Source organism: Solanum stenotomum, chromosome 10 (genome assembly GCF_019186545.1).
Source record: "Solanum stenotomum isolate F172 chromosome 10, ASM1918654v1, whole genome shotgun sequence".
In the NCBI taxonomy this organism is placed as follows: domain Eukaryota; kingdom Viridiplantae; phylum Streptophyta; class Magnoliopsida; order Solanales; family Solanaceae; genus Solanum; species Solanum stenotomum.
In genome coordinates, this window is record NC_064291.1 from 51,358,276 (window position 1) to 51,377,865 (window position 19,590).

A 19,590-nucleotide genomic window follows, 5' to 3' on the forward strand; every position below is an offset into this window, starting at 1 on the left:
AAGTATTATCAACTTCTACAGACCATTTCATGATCCATAACATTGAGAATTCTACAAAGAAATACATTACTGACATTCCTTCAAAGAAAATATTATCTCTTTGTAAATTTATAAGTTTAGGGGATATATCTATCCATTCAGAATATAATCTCTTGTATTGTTCTGGTAGAATTTTTATCGAATGACCATATAAAGTCCACCATTTGCAAAACCAATTTGGAATTTGCCTGTCAAATACTTTAGAGCAAATTTTTATGAACCGTGAATGTTTTCTATTAGCATTCTCATAGAATAAGGTTTTATTAAAGTTGTCAACATAATCCCAATAGTTGTATTTCACTGTAACCTTTTGCTCAGGATAGATATAATCAATTTCCTTTAAGGGGCTCATTCCCCATTCATCAGGAGTTAAAATCTTTTTTATTATAGGTTTGGAAAAGTTATGAACTTTTCTTGTATTCGCGAGATAGAAATGTTGAAATTCCCCCGACCCTGTAGCTCAGAGTATCATCTCATAGTGCATCATGTATTTATAAAGAGTCGTAGTATAACAAACTGTATCCAGATATCTGGACATTACCTACCATGGATCATTATTCCATTTCAAGTTACTATTTTATAAGAGGAGTATAACTTCTCTTTTATCATTTAGATCAAATACTTATATATTCTCTTCATCCATGAGAATTGTGGAATAGGCTGGAGGAGTATCATCTACTTTTTTGGATTTCATAAAATCCATGAATTCCTTATACATAGGATGATCAGTATTAAGACCGCTTGACAAGGCAATATTATTTGTTGCTATTAGTTGTTTGTTACCCATTTGAGCGAGGATATGACCTCTAATTCCTGTTCTTATTCTTCCTCCTCGTCCCCTCCTTGAAGGTGGAGGCCATGAAGGTCTCATCTTGAAAAGAAGAACGATAATCAGTCCAAATATTCTCTAGCCAGAAAATCAGGCAGACTATTTTCTGCACCCCTTTTATAATTGAAATCAAATGGAGCTAATAACGCGTACCATCTGTTTAGAAACATCATGTTTACAATATTTATTAAACATAAACTTAGCCGCTTGGCAATCATTTTTATAAAACAAACTTTTGATTATAAAGATAGCCTTGGAATTTCAGGACACTTTTCACTATAGCCAGAATTTCTTTAGCTATAGTGGCATAATTCTTTTCAGCTGCATTCTATTTTCCATAATAGAATTGGATGATACATAATAGAATTGGATGATATAATGACGTTTACTATCAGGAAATATTGAGTTAGAACACCACCGTATCCTACATCTGAAGCATCGGTTTCAACCATCTTTTCCCAATTTGGATTAGCCAAAGTGAGACAAGGGAGGTTTCTAACCTTCGCCTTAATTCTCTTGACAACTTAAGTATGATCATTTGACCAAGCTTTTGGATTGTTCTTAAGTCTATCGTATAAAATTGCCGTATCCATGGCTAAGTCCTTTATAAATGGAGCAACATAATTAATACTTCCAAGAAATCTCTGCAATTAAGTCATATTAGTTATGATATAAGGAAATTTAGATGCAAATTCAATACTCCTATTAATCGAACTAATATTACCGCGTTCACTATTATGACCCAAGAATCTAACATTCGTCTGAAATAAGGCCATTTTTGGTTGAGATATTACCAAGCCATTTTGAATAATAATTTTTAAAAATAATTCAAGATGCTTGAAATGAGTTTCCACATTTTTTGAAAATACTAGAATATCATCTATATAGACAATTATAAAATTACTAGAAGGCATGAAAATATCATTCATAATCTTTTGAAATTTGTATGGAGCGTTTTTTAAGCCAAATAGAATAAAGTTCCATTCATACTGCCCCATGGGGACATTAAAAGTCGTTTTAAACCTGTCTGACTCAGCTATCTGAATCTTTCAATAACCTGATTTCAAATCAAATTTAAAAAATATAATGGTATCATAAACTCTATCTAATAAATCTTTTTTATTAGAAATAGGGTACCTGATCCATTTCAACATTTTATTAAGCGGCTTATAATTAATTACCAGTCTTGGCGCGCCTCTCTCTTGTTCAGCATGTTTATTAACATAAAACGTCGTACAAGACCAAAGGGACTTAGAGTGCCTTATAAGGCCTTTTTGTAAAAAGGAATAAATCTCTTTTTTACATAACTCCAGATAATCTGCGTTCATCTAGCAAGGTCTAGCTTTAGTGGGAATATTGTCCTCAACAAATTTCTCTTCATAAGGGAGGTTGACAAAAGGTTTTTTCCTGCTCCAAAAAGTATTAGGATAATCTCCACAAATATCAATAGAGAACTGATTTTTTTAAATAGCAATTTTATCTTTTAATTTACGATTTTGTAAAATATTATCAACCTCAATACTATATAATAATAATTATAATCATAATAATAAATATTTTGATTCGGATTTATTCCTTGAATTCGGATGTTAGCAAGCTAGATTGAAAATAATTGCGCGGACTATCGTCTGTCTTCCGAGATCCTGTAAGTTGGTATTCATGGTATATATAAAATTGATGTGAAGTATACGGCACAGATATGTGTTTTTTCTTCATGGATCTTGGAGAACTGAGTACTAATAGTACTAAATTAGAAAAGGTAGACATACCTCAAAACCTTGATTTGTTAAACAAATAGACTATTCCAAAAATTGATATTAAAACCATTTATAATTATGGTTGGTTTGATAAAATTTCTCATAAATAGTTGATTAAAACTACTGAACAATCTTTGGCATTAAATTCGTCTGAACAGACTATTCATTTATTAAACAAACGAGATATCGACTTAAATAAAGTTCAGTATAATTTCTTGCATATTGGCATGGTTCAAATTGCTTTTATGCCTTTGACCTTTAAAGGGTTAACTGAGACATTTTTAGCTGCTTTGTGTGATGCTAGAAATCTAAATTTTTGACAATCTTTAATGGGTTCAATTGAATCTACTGTGGCATATGGTCCAGTTTTTTTTAATACTCAGTCGAATTTGCAGTTATCTTTAACTGATGTTAATATTCTTTATGCTTTGACTTTGAATGTTAAAACGCATGGTTATAATTATGCACCTGGATCTGAACTGATTTGCTTATCTTATAGGATTTATTTTAAATTACTTTCTACGTTAAATTCAAGATGTAAGTTATATGATACATCTAATCAAACTATTTTAGTAGAAACAATATTAAGGTCACTACTAGAAGACCTATAATGTGGGAAGAAATTAATTTTCCAACTACTTGGACTTTGGATTCGGTTATTTCTTCTAGTCAGATGGCCGATGCAGTCACTAATTCTGAGTATTCTCATATTACTCAAAATCCTGATGGTAGGATTTGCATGCAGTTTAATGATATTCCTTATAGTAGACATTCATTTTCTGATAGAAGATTGCCTGTTATTCATCATATCTCCCGTATCGATCCTATGTATGGTCCGGCTCGTAACTGTGTTGCTTCTTTACATAGTATACCTTCGACTATTTCTGCGGATCAAAGTAACCGACTTGTTAATAAAATTCCTAAGGTTGTTTATCCACCTCAGTCATCTTTTATTTTACCTAATAATACTGGTATTACTTTTACTGTGTTTCAAAAATTTGTTGAAGAAGATATTGCGGCAGTCAGCATCAATGAAATTAATAAACTGATTTCTAAAAATGATTATTTGGGACTTTATGTTAAGGTTTTAGGTGAACATATTGGTTCTCTTAATAAGAAATTAGATGAATTAACCGCTTTGATCATTCAAATGAAAAATGATTTAAAGGTTTCTGATAAAGCTTCGACTTCTAAAACTAATTCTGAAGCTCTTACTATGTCTACTCCTGTGCAGAGGCCTCCTAAGATTAAGTATTTTAAATTCAAATCGATTTATGATTTTGAGGAACTTCTTAATAAAAGGTTGCAAAACCTATGAATTTGTTAGAAAAAATTTCGGATGATATGGAAAACACTTTTATTTTAAAAATCATGTTTCTTTAGAATTGAATAAACTTTGTGGATATCCCAAGAGAATATTGGTAACACTAAATTTGCTCATAAACCTAGCATGCAAACTTATTATTATTCTAGAGCAACTCCTCAAGATATGCTTATAGAGGAATGAGACTGGAATCAGACTAATACCCCTTATAGTGGGTCTGAAATTTATGAATGGAATCTTGATGGGTTGACTGATAGACAGCTTACTATTCTTGTTCATAGAATGCTTATGTATGCGACTATCTGTAAAAATGTTAAAAACACAAATAGAAATATTTGCAAAATGATTATTACAGGTTTTACTAGCCAACTCAGAGGTTGGTGGGATAATTATATGAGTCTGGAGAAAAAGGCTGTTGTGATTAATGTCACTTCTAGTGGTGAAGGTGTTGATAACTTGGGTATGACTCTAGTTGCATATAGAGAAAACGTTGTTTATACCCTAGTCTTAACCATTTTAGAACATTTTAATGGTAGATTTACCAATTAGTATTAGACTGTTCGCACCCTGTTAAGTGGTCTACATTGTAGAACCCTGGGAGAATTTTGATGATATAAAGATACTTATATGAGTAGGGTAATGGAACTACCCGAAAACATTTATGACCATGGGAAAGCTAAGTTTATAGATGGCCTAACCCCTTTATTTGCCGTGCGTGTTAAAAAGATTCTAAGAAATGCACTTGGAGAAATTTCGTAAAAAGATTAAACTTATGGTAAGCTGATAGGAGTTTGTACTCAGAAGGTATAAACTTATGCAATGAATTGAAGCTCTCCAGACAGCTTACGATTAATAAGCTCAAGGAAAGATCTCAGGTAGGAGATTTTTGTATCCAGTTCGGTTTACTTGAGGTTGCGGCTAATAGCAAAAAGAAGAAGCATAGGGATTCTAGAGATTCTAAAGATCCTGATAAACCTTATATGAAGAAGAGATCTAGACATAGATCTAAGGAAGAGCGAGACGGAAGAGCCTTTCGTAAGTCTAATAGATTTACCAAGAATAGGTCTAAACGTGAGTTCACCAAGATTAAGTGTTATAAGTGCGGCAATTTTGGGCATATAGAGCCTAATTGTAAGCTATAAAAGCTAAAGACTTTAGAGTTAGATGAAGAAATTCATGATAATGTTTATAGTTTCTTATACACTTCTGGTTCTGAGTCCGATTATGATTCTGATTCAGGCTCTAAAGAAGAAATTGATTTGCCTGATTTATCTGACAATAATCATCATGTTAATATGAATGCTTGCAATAATTGTCATGATGATATCTGCTCTTGTGAAAATGACGAGTTTTATAAATTACAATCTCAATTTGAAGATCTAAATTTGAATACTATTACTTCTAATAATGTGATAGAACTTTTGAAAGAAGTTACCGATAACAATCTTCGTGAAAAAATTATTCAATTAACTGTTAGTAATACTGCTAGTTCAAGCTTTTCAAATAATTTAGAGAAACAAAAGAATGATTTTGAATTTGAATATACTGCACCTTATTCTTTATCTGAAATTAATAAAAACCTTAATAAACCAACCATTTCTACGAGAGATTCTTCTTTTGATGATTTAAAAAATGAAATTGAAAATTTGAAAAATGAGATTAAATCTATTAAACAAAATTAAATGATTTGTGATCATCGTCTTACTCAAATCGAAATTGTTAATAACAAAGGGAAAAATATTGTTGAAGAAAATACTCTTGCAAAACTTGTTAATCTTGATCCTAGACAAGGTATGTTTTTAGGAATGATGTAAATTGTTACTGCTCATAAATGGTATGTTAAATGTACCATATCGATTGATAATAGCTTTTCGATAACTGATATTTCTATGATTGATAGCGAAGCTGATGTTAGTTGCATTCAGGAAGGATTTGTACCTACTAAATATTTTGAAAAAACAACTCACATGATTAAATCTGCTTCTGGACATGCTTTACATATAAAGTATAAATTCTGATCACATTGCTACCCAACTTGTTTGGGAGTTCTTTAAGTCTTTCATGTGCTCATGCTGAAGATATATCATGGGGATGGAGAATATATTATCAAGTGGAACTTGATAGTACTAGACAAGAATTTGCATACTTTGAAAGTCGAGGTTGTGGATTTGAGAAAGGATGTGGACTACTTGAAGTCCAAAGACCGTCTGGCAAAAACGCCGTAGGCGCGAAGCGTGGTAGGCCTGCGCCAACGATTGACCAGCACAGCCCATGGGTCCACTCTAACTTGAGAATGTTATAGCACTGTGAAATAAGGACATGACCTAAGCCGCACCCTTACTGCTGGGGTGGGACTCGGCCTCCGAACCAAAAAGAAGAACGCGAGAAGTTCATATTCTCCAGATTCTACTATAAACCAGGTCTAATACTCGCATTTGCCAAAATAAAGTTTGCATTTCGCATTTCTTTTTCTTGGTTAAAAATCAGTTATACCCTCCAATTATACTTGAAACCCCTTTTATAAATGTTATTTATCCTTTTACTAGCATAAATGCTAAAGGTTTTTTTGCCACTTATGAAGACAGGAATACTAGTTATACTTTTATCACTGACTCAATTTCTCGAGATATCAATGCTTTGATTAAGATGAAGCAAAAGTGTGTTGATTCTCTGAAACTTGAATTGCTCAGTATGAATATATTTGATACGTTGAAATCCACCAAAGTAAAGGAAAAAATTAAATTAATTTCTGAAAAAATTGCTATTGATATTTGTCTTGATAATCCCAGTGCTTTTGGAAATCGAAAAAAGCATATTGTTACTCTTTCATATAAAGATGATTTCTCTGAGAATGATATTCCCACCAAATCTCGTCCTTGCCATATGAACACCGAATTGGTAGAATCCTGCAAAACAGAAATTGATAATCTGTTACAAAAAGGTTTGATAAAACCTTCAAAATCACCTTGGTCTTGTACTGCATTTTATGTTAACAATGCCTCTAAAAGTGAACGAGGTGTCCCCAGGTTGGTTATCAATTATAAACTTTTAAATAAATATTTAAAGTGGATTAGGTATCCTATTTCCAACAAAAAGGATTTGTTGTCCAAATTATATGATGCCAATATATTTTCAAAATTTGATCTAAAATCAGGATATTGGCAGACCCAAATATCTAAAAAGCATGCTTATAGGACTGCTTTTAATATTCTGTTTGGACAATACGAATGGAATGTAATGCCATTTGGCTTGAAAAATGCTCCTTCTGAATTTCAGAAAATTATGAATGATATTTTCAACCCTTACTTAAATTTTTTCATTGTTTATATTGATGATATTTTGGTATATTCAAAAACTCTTGAAATGCATATCAAGCATCTAGACATCTTCAAGAAAATTGTTGTACAAAATAGTTTGGTGATTTCTAAATCTAAAATGAGTTTATTTCAAACTAATGTTCACTTTCTTGGACATCATATTTGTCAAGTAAAAGTCACCCCGATACAAAGATCAATCGACTTTGCAACAAAATTTTCTAATGTTATCATCGACATGACCAGTTACAAAGATTTTTGGAAAGTTTAAATTACATATCCCCATTTTACAAAAATCTATCTCATGATTTGGCACCTTTATATGACAGGCTAAAAAAGGATCATAAATCACCTTGAACTGATAGTCACACCACTTTGGTAAAAAATATTAAATTTCATGTTCACTCTTTACCTTGTTTAACTCTTGTTAACCTTGCTTGGCAAAAGATTATTGCGACAGATGCGTCTAATATTGGTTACGGAGGGATTTTGAAACAAATCAATCTCAACGACAAAAATGAATACTTGATCAGATTTCGTTCTGGGAAATGGAGCGATGCCCAGAAGAAATATGCTACGGTAGCTCATGAAATGTTGACCATCGTCAAATGCGTATTAAAATTTCAAGATGATTTATATAATCAAAAGTTATTGCTAAAAACTTATGCGCAATCGGTGAAATATATGTTTGATAAAGATTTTAAACATGATGCATCAAAAATTAATGTTTGCTAGGTGGCAAGCCCAGTTAGCTCCTTTTGATTTTGGAATCCATTATAAAAAAAGGGAAGTGATAACTCTCCTCCAGATTTCTTATTTAGAGAAAATCTATCTTCGTAATGAGTTTTCTTTCTCCCTTCTTTACTGAAAAAACCTTAGTTACTATATCGAAAGTTAAACCTCTCAATATAGATGTATAGTAATTAATCTTATGGAAAATTATAGATGATATGGTGATAGACCTCTTCTATATTCATAATATTGAAGAGATCGTCGATTTTGACGAAGAAAATTATTATTATAGTAATTACTATGATGCATTTGAATAAAATAGTGTATTTTGTTTGTAGGATGGACCCTCCTTAGGTGACCAAGGCCAGAGGAAGGGGAAGTTATACCAGAGGAAGAGGAAGATCATCCCCAAGATCGCCAGGATCATCATATGGATCCTCTTCATCTAGCCCCCCAATTATACAAAGAGGAGGGATGAGCTTGATAAATTTGAAGACCTCTCAAAAAGAGGCTCCTTCTTCGATACATCTGGAAGATATTCCATAAAATTATCCATTATACGCACAACTATAGGCGTATTTATATCAGAAGCAAGGTGATACATTTGCATCTATAGCAAAAGAAGATGTTGCTGATATCAGATCTTATGAAAGAAAAAAATATCAAAGAAAGAAATGATATTTCTTTTGGAAAATTCTGATATTCAGCGAAAGGAAGAACTCTGGAAGATATTCCAGCAATATTTGGTTAACGGATTATATTTCCCGGGTGAGTCATACAAAACCCGATCTTATTATGAGACAATTCTGTAAGCACCGATAGTGCTGAACTTTAGCACTTTTCAGGATATAACACCAGTGAGAATGTTTATAACTTCTCCAAAATGATAATCAAACAGATTATATATGTTGAAGAATGGGGTATTTAGGTTGATCTGCCTTTCCTTCATTATGGAGATACCCCAATCTTCAACAGCTTTAATATGTTTGATTATATTTTGGAGAAGTTATAAACATTCTCACTGGTGTTATATCCTGAAAGTGCTGAAATTCAGCACTATCGGTGTTTATCAGAATTGTCTCATAATGAGATCGGGTTTTGTATGACTCACCTGAAAAATATAATTTGTTAACCAAATATCGCTGGAATATCTTCCAGGGCTCTTCCTTTCGCTGAATATCAGAATTTTCTAAAAGAAATATCATTTCTTTCTTTGATATTTTTTCATAAGATCTGATATCATCAACATCTTCTTTTGCTATAGATGCAAATGTATCACTTTGCTTCTGATATAAATACGTATGTAGTTGTGCGTATAATGGATTATTTTCTGGAATATCTTCCAGATGTATCGAAGAAGGAGCCTCTTTTTGAGAGGTCTTCAGATTTATCAAGCTCATCCCTCATCTTTGTATAATTGGGGGGCTAGATGAAGAGGATCCTTATGATGATCTTGGGGATGATCTTCCCCTTCTTCTGGTATAACTTCCCATTCCTCTGGCCTTGGTCACCTAAGGAGGGTCCATCCTACAAACAAAACGGTTCATTTTATTCGAATGCATTATAGTAATTACTGTACTAATAATTTTTGCCGTCAAAATCGACGATCTCTTCGATATTATGAATAGAGAAGAAGTCTATCACCATATCATCTATAATTTTCCATAAGATTAATTCATGTACAACTCTATTGAAAGGTATTACTTTCAATATAGTAACTAAGGTTTTTCAGTAAAGAAGGGAGAAAGAAAACTCATTATGAAGATAAATATTCTCTAAATAAGAAATCTGAAAGAGAGTTATCACTTCTCTTTTTATAATGGATTTCAAAATCAAGAGGAGCTAACTGGACTTGCCACCTAGCAAACATCAATTTTGATACATCATGTTTAAAATCTTTGTCAAACATATATTTCACCGATTGCGCATCAGTTTTTATCAAAAACTTTTAATTATACAAATCATCTTAAAATTTTAATATGCATTTGACGATGGTCAACATTTCATGAGCCACCGTAGCATATTTCTTCTGGGCATCGCTCCATTTCCCATAATGAAATCTGATCAAGTATTCATTTTTGTCCTTGGAATTGATTTGTTTCAAAATCTCAATGTTAGACGCATCTGTCTCAATAATCTTCTGCCAAGCAGGGTTAGCAAGAGTTAAACAAGGTAAAGATTGAACACGAAGTTTAATATTTTTTTCCAAAGTGGTGTGACTATCAGTCCAAGGTGATTTATGATCCTTTTTAGCCTGTCGTATAAATGGGCCAAATCACGAGATAATTTTTTTAAAAATGAGGATATGTAATTTAAACTTCCCAAAAATCTTTGTAACAGAGTCCTGTCGGTGATAACATCAGGAAATTTTGATGCAAAATCGATTGATCTTTGTATCGGGGTGACTTTTCCTTGACAAATATGATGTCCAAGAAAGCCAACATTAGTTTGAAATAAACTCATTTTAGGTTTAGAAATCACCAAACCATTTTGTATAACAATTTTCTTGAAGATGTCTAGATGCTTGATATGCATTTCAAGAGTTTTTAAATATACCAAAATATCATCAATATAAACAATGATAAAATTTACGTAAGGGTTGAAAATATCATTCATAATTTTCTGAAATTCAGAAGGAGGATTTGTCAAGCTAAATGGCATCACATTTCATTCGTATTGTCCAAACGGGACATTAAAAGCAGTTCTATAAGCATGCTTTTTAAATATTTGGATCTGTCAATATCTTGATTTTAAATCAAATTTTAAAAATAAATTAGCGTTATTTAATCTGGACAACAAATCCTTTTTGTTGAGAATAGGATACCTAATCCACTTTAAATATTTATTTAAAGGTTTATAATTGATAACCAACATAGGGACACCTCGTTCCCTTTCAGCGGCATTGTTAACATAAAATGCAGTACAACACCAAGGTGATTTTGAAGGTTTTATCAAACCTTTTTGTAACAGACTATCAATTTCTTTTTTGCAGAATTCTACCAATTCGGTGTTCATCTACCAATTGGTTGGAATATCATTCTCAGAGAAATCATCTTCATATGGAAGAGTAACGATATGCTTTTTTCGATTCCAAAAAGCACTGGGATGATCAGCACAAATATCAATAGCAATTTGTTCGGAAATAATTTAATTTTTTCCTGTACTTTGGTGGATTTCAAAGTATCAAATATATTCATACTGAGCAATTCAAGTTGCAGAGGATCAACATGCTTTTGCTTTATATTAATCAAAGCATTAATATCACGAGAAATCGGTCAGTGACAAAAGTATAAATAATATTCCTATCTTCATAAGTGGCAGAAAAGCCTTTAGCATTTATGCTAGTAAAAGGATAAATAGCATTTATAAAAGGAATTTCAAGTATAATTGGAGGGTATAACTGATTTTTAACCCAAAAAAAGAAATGCGGAATACAAATTTTATTTTGGCGAATGCGAGTATTAGGTAATTTATACTTTATATGTAAAGCATGTCCAGAAGCAGATTTAACCATGTGAGTTATTTTTTCAAAATATTTAGTAGTTACAAGACCTTCCTGAATGAAACTAACATCAGCTCCGCTATCAATCATAGCAATATCAGTTATCGAAAAGCTAGCATCAATCAATATGGTACGTTTAACATACCACTTATGAGCAGTAACAATTTGCATCATTCCTAAAAACATACCTTGTCTAGGATCAAGATTAACAGGTTTTGCAAGAGTATTTTCTTCAGCAATATTTCTCCCTTTGTTATTAACAATTTCAATTTGAACAAGGCGATGATCACAAATCATTTTATTTTGTTTAATAGATTTAATATCATTTTTCAAATTTTCAATTTCAGTTTTTAAATCATCAAAAGAAGAATCTCTCGTAGAAATGGTTGGTTTATTAAGTTTGTTATTAATTTCACACAAAGAATAAGGTGCAATATATTCAAATTCAAAATCATTCTTTTGTTTCTCTGAATTTTTTGAAAAGCTTGAACTAGCAGTATTATTAACAGCTAATTGAATAATTTTTTCATGAAGATTGTTATCGATAACTTCTTCCAAAAGTTCTATCACATTATCAGAAGTAATAGTATTCAAATTTAGATCTTCAAATTAAGATTGTAATTTATAAAACTCAACATTTTCACATGAGCGGATATCATCATGACAATTATTGCAAGCATTCATATTAACATAGTGATTATAGTCAGATAAATCAGGCAAATCAATTTCTTCTTCAGAACCTGAAACAGAATCGTAATCGGACTAAGAACCAGAACTGTATAAGAAACTATAAACCTTATCATGAATTTCTTCATCTAACTCTAAAGTCTTCAGATTTTCTAGCTTACAATTGAGCGTTATATGCCCAAAATTGTCGCACTTATAACACTTAATCTTGGCGAGCTCACGTTTAGACCTATTCTTGGTAAATCTAATAGACTTACGAAAGGCTCTTCTATCGTCTCACTCTTCCTTAGATTAATGTCTAGACCTCTTCTTCCTATGAGGTTTATTAGGATCTCTAGAATCTCTAGAATCCTTATGCTTCTTCTTTTTGCTATTAGCCGCAACCTTAGGTAAATCGAACAGGGTACAAAAATCTCCTACCTGAGATCTTTCCTTAAGCTTATCAATCTTAAGTTGTTTGGAGAGCTTCAATTCATTGCATAAGCTTATACCTTCCTGAGTACAAACTCCTATCATCTTACCATAAGTATAATCTTTATACGGAATTTCTCCAAGTGCATTTCTTAGAATCTTTTTAACATGCACGGCAAATAAAGGGGGAAGGCCATCTATAAACTTAGCTTTCCAATGCTCATAACTGTTTTCGGGTAGTTCTATTACCCTAATCATATAAGTATCTTTATACCATTGAAATTCTCCCAGGGTTATACAACGTAAACCATTTAACAGGGTGCGAACAGTCCCATACTGATTGGTAAATCTACCATTAAAATGTTCTAAAATGGTTAAAACTAGGGTATAAACAGCGTCTTCTCTATTTGCAACTAGAGTCATGTCCAAGTTATCAACACCTTCACCACTAGAAGTGGCATTAATCACAACAGCCTTTTGCTCCAAACTAATATAATTATCCCACCAACCTCTGAATTGGCCAGTAAAACCTGCAATAATCATTTTGCAAATATTTTTATCTGTGTTTTTAACATTTTGACAAATAGTTGCATACATAATCATTCTATGAACAAGAATAGTAAGTTGTCTATTAGTCAGCCCATCAAGAATTCATAAATTTCAGACCCACTATAAGAGGTATTAATCTAATTCCAATCTCATTCCTCTATAAGCACATCTTGAGGAGTTGGTCTAGAATAATAATAAGTTCGCATGCTACGTTTATGAGCAAATTTAGTGTTACTACTATTCTTCTTGGGATATCCACGAAGTTTATTAAATTCTAAAGAAACATGATTTTTAAAATCAAAAGTGTTTTCCATATCATCAGCAAAATTTTCTGACAAATCCATAGGTTTTGCGCTAAAATTTGAAAACTTTTTATTAAGAAGTTCCTCGAAATCATAAATCGATTTGAATTATCAAAGCGGTTAATTCATCTAATTCCTTATCAAGAGAACCAATATGTTCACCCAAAATCTTAACATAAAGTCCCAAATAATTATTTTGAGAAATCAGGTTATTAATTTCATTGATGCTGACAGCCGCAACATCTTCTTCAACAAATTTTTGAAAGGCAGTAAAAGTAAAACCAGTATTATTAGGTAGGATAAAAGATGATTGAGGTGGATAAACAACCTTAAGAATATTACCATATTCATCTTTATAAGATTGTTCAAGAACGTTGATGAATAAAGGTAGGTAAGTGGTTATAAATCAAGGCACAAAATACATAGTTTGAATAATAACAATAACAATCATATATATATATATATATATATATAAAGAAGAAACTTAGATGAGGTGATGTGGCACCTCTCTATGGCCTTCATTATCATTTATCTTTTTTCTCATTTTTTTGGCTTTATTTTAGAATTTAAATGAACTATTTCATTGTAAAATTAAATTAATTTATTTATTACAAATAACTATTTTATTTAATGAGGAAAATTTACAACAAAGACTCTTCACATGCCAATTTATAATTAGTAATTATCCATAACTCACACCTCTTTAATTTCTACTCATAATAACAAAAATCTTTTTTTTTCCTTCTTCCTATGATAAATTATAAATTATAAAATGATAATATTTTTTAATATTCTAACTATATTTCTCTTTATTATTAAATTATTTACATCAATATATATTTATATAGATTTCAAAGCTAGATTTAGACAAAGTAATGTGTTGCCCTCTCTAACTTAGGATACCATTATCTTTTACTTCTTTTTTGAGTTTTTATCTTCATTATTTTTATTAATTTATTTATTTATTTAATAATTAAAATTTTATCATATTATTTGCATCTCATTATATGCCATGAATTACACAAAAGCTTATACCTATTTGTATTCTCTACTTAAATAACATGTCTCATCAACTTCTTTTCCCTAATTTTATTGCTTAAATAATCTATAAATAACAATTAAATATAGAAATGCTAGATGCTCATTTCTATTTTCTCCCATTTCTTTTTTATATTAGTTGACAATTTTGTTGGCTTTCAATGAAATTATTGCCTTAATGCTTGGAGAGTCAAAATGGGTAGCACATCCTAAAAATCCAATTTGAAAATTTTGTTGGCTTTCAATGAAATTATTGTCTTTTGATTCTTCATTTTAATTTTTGTTGGTTCGCTTTTCGATTTATTAGATATGTTAATCAACTAAATTTTGTTTGATTGATTTTCAGTAACACTTGGATGTGTGGGAAGGAGGTAATTGTGGTTAATTTCACCAAATTACTAAAGCATTTGAGGTAAGTTTTTTATTTTATCACCAACTTATAGAGATTGAAGAAATATTTTGTGTCTTTCATTCTGTCATTTTTTATAGTGAATAAGAATGAGATAAAAATGATATTTGATTAATTTTTCTAGAATTAAAATTACAATCAAATATTAAACAAATTTATTAGTTAAGAACTTTATTTATAACATACGAATAAAAGCGAAATAATATAAGAATATATAATCAGGATAGAACATATATGAATCTTCCTTCTTGATGTATGTGGCGTTCAATACAAAAAGATATTATTATTTTTTCTAATCAATTTTTATGGTGTGAATATATTTTGCTAATTCTTCTTTTATATATTTATTTGTATTGTATTATTTGTTAGTAAGAAAAAAATAATAGTGAAATACTACCTTTCTATGGCTTAGAAAAATATTTTTTCCTTAAATTTTTATCCCATTTTATTTCTTAATATTTATGTGATATTATTTTTAAAAATCTAAAGTCATCATCTTTTCACATTCTTATCCCACCTCTTATATTAACATACATACATAGCTAACATCCCTCAACTACTATTTATTATTTTTCTCCTTATTTTTCCTTTTACAGTCGTTCTTTCCACCTTCTTAACATCATATGTATTTATACATTAAAAGTTCTAACATTTTTCAATTATTTCTCTGTTGATTTATGTATTTATTTGCCTCTTCAGTCCTATTTACTCTATGATTAATGAATTTAATTTTTTTAGTGTATATTTAATTCCTTTTCAGTGGAAAATACTGAAAATTATAGTTTCAATTATTATTATTTATACTTCATTTCTTTTCTACTTTTCATTTTCATTGATTTCATATTGAATGGTTATGCTTTTGAACTATATTTGAAGCCTTCTTTTTTTTGCTTCAATTGCTTGAATTATGCTTAGCGAGTAAAAAAAATTATGATGTTTTCCTTCTTCATTTTTAGTTTCATTATTTTTTATTGTGTTTTTCTTTTGTCGCTCAGGTTGATTAATATGTGTATTTATTGTACTTGAATTATTTTATTTGTGAGATTATTGTTAAGTTAAATTGACATTTGTTGTAGCAATTATTATCTATAGAACGTTTGAAGTCTATCATAAAGAATTGTAATTGATACGTCTTTACGTATTGGGTGAAGATTGATTGCAAAAAAATAAATCTCTACAAAATTATTTCATGTGAAAATGAAATAGAGGTTAGTTAATTTTATATTGTATTATTTGTTTTTATTTATTTTACTTTTTGTGTAAATCATATATAAGGAAAACGACTATTGAAGGAATGAAGGACAATTATTTTTATATTTGATAAATTTTTAAAATTTATTTTCTTTGTACCTAAACAATATAAAGGGAAAAAACTTTTGAATGATTCTTTGCTATGAATTTAAGTCGATTTTGTTCTGTTGTGGAGATGGTTTATTTATTTGTTTGTGATTAGAACTGTGGAGCAAGTGAACTATAAAGAATATGAAATATCTTATTGTCATGTATTTTTTGAAATTTTATATTCTATTCGTAATCACAGTTTTATAATAAAATTTTATGAAAATCTACATTTAGCACATATATAATAAATGTATTATTTAGTTTAAAGCTACATTATTAGAAATTATTTTTTTACGAATACAAATTTGATCTAGCTAACAAGTTCATATTTTTCACCCAACTATCCTAATTTTTTTTATTATTATTATTATGATATTAATAAACATATTTTTATTGTTGATATTAATAATTACCATGGTTCTGCATCTTTTATCTCTCAAATTAACTTTAACTAAAATATTATAGCATAAATTAATTGAATTTTTTTCAACAAATAACCGCGCTAAATTCCCTAGTAATAATAATAACTGCCAACAAATAGATGTATGCAATGCATGTAATTAGTGAAACAATTAGGATCCCACAATTAGTTACTTGTCCCAGACGTACGTTACGTTTTTATCTAATTTTCTCTCTCTTAACTCTCGGTGGGATTATAATTTTTTTTTGCAATTTTCTTTCCTTCTCTAATCCGTTTAAACAAATCATATGGTTATACTTAAGAAATGTTGATAACAATTAATTAATATATTTCAATAATAGACGCAAGATCACGATGATAAGGATGATACTGTCAGTTTGATATGGAGAAAAATATTTTCATAATTATTATTTTTTACGTTTGATTAGTTAAAATATTTTTTTCTAAAAAGATAAATTACTTAAAATCAGGAAAATGACTTCCTATTATAGTTAGCAAAGGCAAACTTAAAATTTAATCATTATGAATTTTTGCTTACTATATATTTAATAAATTTCTCAATAAATATTCAAAGTTTGGACCGAATTACTTATTGACTTCAACCGCATTCATATTATTCAACCGCTTTGATTGTCTCCTCCTAACCCCAAACGCCTGAGTCCTGACCATAAGAGACAACCAGAGGCGAATTTAGTATTTTTCGAATATGGGTGCATCAAGTAAAATATATTAAAGTGAGAATTGATCCTTAATCCTCAAGGTCAAAAGCTCAACATTTAACATGTGGACCATTTAGACTTTTTGTAGTACGGGTGCCAGAATATAATATTATACAAAATCTTAAAAAATATATATAAAAAATATCTAATTTTACGAAGAGATCAGGGGTGCTGGTAACCTATTTTTTGGCTCTAAATTCGCCACTGGCGACAACCCCTCTCGCTCTATCCCCTGCCNTATTAAAGTGAGAATTGATTCTTAATCCTCAAGGTCAAAAGCTCAACATTTAACATGTGAACCATTTAGACTTTTTGTAGTACGGGTGCCAGAATATAATATTATACAAAATCTTAAAAAATATATATATAAAATATCTAATTTTACGAAGAGATCAGGGGTGCTGGTAACCTATTTTTTGGCTCTAAATTCGCCACTGGCGACAACCCCTCTCACTCTATCCCCTGCCCCCCATCCACATGTATCCCAACCAGGGCTGACTCAACAACACTAGGGGACTAAAGCGAAATTCAAAAGAGGGGCCCTAATATATTTTTTTTCATCATATAAATTTTAGTTAAAATCAAATTTTCTAGCTATTTTAGATGCGAAGACATTAGGTACTGTTTTATAATCGATTTGTGTTAATAATTCATTTTCAAATGATAATATAGCAAACTGATTCAATCTCTCTTGGGACATTATTGATCTTAAAGAAGATTTAATCAATTTTAATTTTGAAAAAACTTATTTCGGCTGAGGCAATGGTTACAGGAAGTGTTAACATTATGCTATAAGCAATATGTGTATTTGGAAAAGAATCAAGTCTTTTTATTTGATTGAGTATTTTCATTAGATCATTATCTTCTACTTGTATTATTTCTCTTCACACTTTAAATTTAAAAAATAAATCTAAATCATTAGTATCTGAATAACTATTACGTGTTAAAGAAAGTTCAAGGTTAAGATAATATTTTTTTAAATTATCATCATCTAGTGATCTCAATATTCTACCATTAAATGAGAAATCAAAATTATCTTCATATGCTTCAATTGGTCCAAATCTATTTTGAAGTGAAAAAATAGTTTGATCACTCTACATATATAAAGCAATCAACTCTAAAAGATTTTTCAAGGGATTTTGTGATTTCGCTATCCATATTTTCATCAAATTGTTTCTTACGAAATTCAAGTTTATTTTCATCTCATATGCAATTTCCTTTGTAGAAATCATAACACTCATAGTACATATAATTTTTTTTAAAAAAAATAACATATATAAGTATTTGTTTTTTTTAAAATGGGGCTCCCAAAATATATGGTGCCCCAAGCGATGGCTTTAATGGCCTAGGGTTAAGACGTCCATGTTCCCAACTATTAAAAAAAGACAGGAATTAGCTGTGAAATTTGTTGCTAAGTAATTTGTAGTTAATTAAATTTGTTTATAATCAATCAGTAATTCATCGCTAAATAGGGCTAGAGCGATGCAATTTTATTGTCTAGTGACAAAATTTGTCTGTTTGCTAAATTCTATTTTCTTGTAACATCGTAATATTTTCCTATATTATATGTAAATTCTCTTGATTCTATACTTTTATTTATTTATCAAATACTAAAAAAAATATTTAAATTCACTTTTTTTTATAAAAAAAAATCATAAAAATATCTTCTTTCGTACCAAACACACTGAGTGTTTACCCCTAATACGAATATGAAGGGAAAGAGCTAGGTCCATTGACATGACATAGCAAACAATATAATAGCATATCTTGACATAAAAACAAATTAAGGTGAATGTTTTCAGTACATACTCTCATGACTTTTCTGGCTTCACAATCAGCATTCAATTTCTTGTTTTTTTATATTATTATTACATTTGATTGATTTATGTTAGGCGGGAAACTACTATTTCAATCTATTTCTTAATTTGTTTTTTTCCCCTACCTTACTGTTTTATAAATAATAATAACAACCAAATTATGTAAAAATGATGATTGATGATATGAATATCTCTTAATTAAGACGGTTGTTTTGGTGACTAGCCATATTGTTATCATGGGGACAACACTTGCAACTAATTTATTTTTCTTAATTTTTCTAAGTTCCAAACACTTTGAAATGTTGTTCTTCATCTTTTTCTTGTGAGTTATTTTATTTAGTATTCGATATTTACATTAAAAATTTGACTAATTTAGATTCGTATGAAATTGATATCCGC

At 30.0% G+C, this 19,590-nt stretch overlaps 1 protein-coding gene and 1 pseudogene across 1 annotated transcript in view; both read right to left on the reverse strand.

Annotated features, from left to right (window-relative positions):
* Positions 1-19,590, reverse strand: part of LOC125841392 (lon protease homolog 2, peroxisomal) — a 369,735-nt gene that overhangs the window by 135,424 nt on the left and 214,721 nt on the right. The window lies entirely within an intron of this gene.
* LOC125843130 (uncharacterized) lies at positions 7,681-13,488 on the reverse strand (annotated as a pseudogene).